The sequence below is a fragment of the Protobothrops mucrosquamatus genome, unplaced genomic scaffold (assembly GCF_001527695.2).
Source record: "Protobothrops mucrosquamatus isolate PMUCROS unplaced genomic scaffold, P.Mucros_1.0 scaffold1156, whole genome shotgun sequence".
Lineage (NCBI taxonomy): Eukaryota > Metazoa > Chordata > Lepidosauria > Squamata > Viperidae > Protobothrops > Protobothrops mucrosquamatus.
The window spans coordinates 434,865-435,843 of record NW_015387371.1 but is presented as its reverse complement, the minus strand read 5'-3'; positions in this window follow the sequence as shown (position 1 = coordinate 435,843).

Genomic DNA, 979 nt, shown 5'->3' with positions numbered 1-979 from the left:
GACCCTAACAAGGTGAAAAGTGTGCTAGAATGGCAGGCTCCTAGGACATGGCACCAGCTGCAGAGTTTTCTCGGTTTTGCCAATTTTTACAGACATTTTATTCCCTCCTTTGCAACGGTGGCCCTCCCTCTAACTGACCTCTTATGTACCCGGTCCTCTGCAACAAAACCTCGACCAGGACAGGCTTTGTCTGCCCAAGAGCCTGTGTTGCTACATCTAGATCCAGAATGGCCATTTGTGGTACAGGCCGACGCCAACGATGTCGCCGTGGGGGTGGTGCTGCTCCAATGTAACACCCAGGGAGCACTACAACCATGCGCATATACCTCCCGGAAGCTGATGGAGGCTGAAAGAGCATGGGCTATTTGGGAGAAGGAGGCGTTTGCGGTGTGATGGGCCCTCTCCACATGGCGGCATCTGCTGGAGGGAGTAAAACACCCATTCGAGGTCTGGACAGACCATAAAAATTTGGAGGTGTTACAGACCCCTAGACGCCTATCACTGAAGCATGTGCGTGGGGCACAATACTTCAAAAGGTTCCGTTTCCACCTCAGGTACGTGCCAGGGGGGAGGAACTTCCTCGCGGGCGCTCTGTCTCGGCTTCCGCAATATGACAGCAAGAGGGAGGGCCAGCGATCATGCCCCCCTACAACCAAAAGGACGTGAGCACATGCTCCAGGGTAGTGTCCTTTGAGGACGAGCTGCGAACGGCTCTGGCACAGGATACATGGTTAAGGGACAATCCCAGATTGCTACCTCAATGGGATGGGTTAGCATGGTATAGTGTTGTGGCTCCGTCCAGTGGGTCCCTCTCATCAGAGGAGGAAGGCTCTGAACATGACGGAGAGGAGATGGCTAGGTCTCCCTCTCCCGGCCCTTCCCCTCTGGTGCAGCCTTCGGTGCCTTCCGACAGCGAGGAGTTTGGCCAGGAGCCCGGTGTTTCTGGGATTGGCCAGGAGCCCGGTGTTTCTGGACTTGG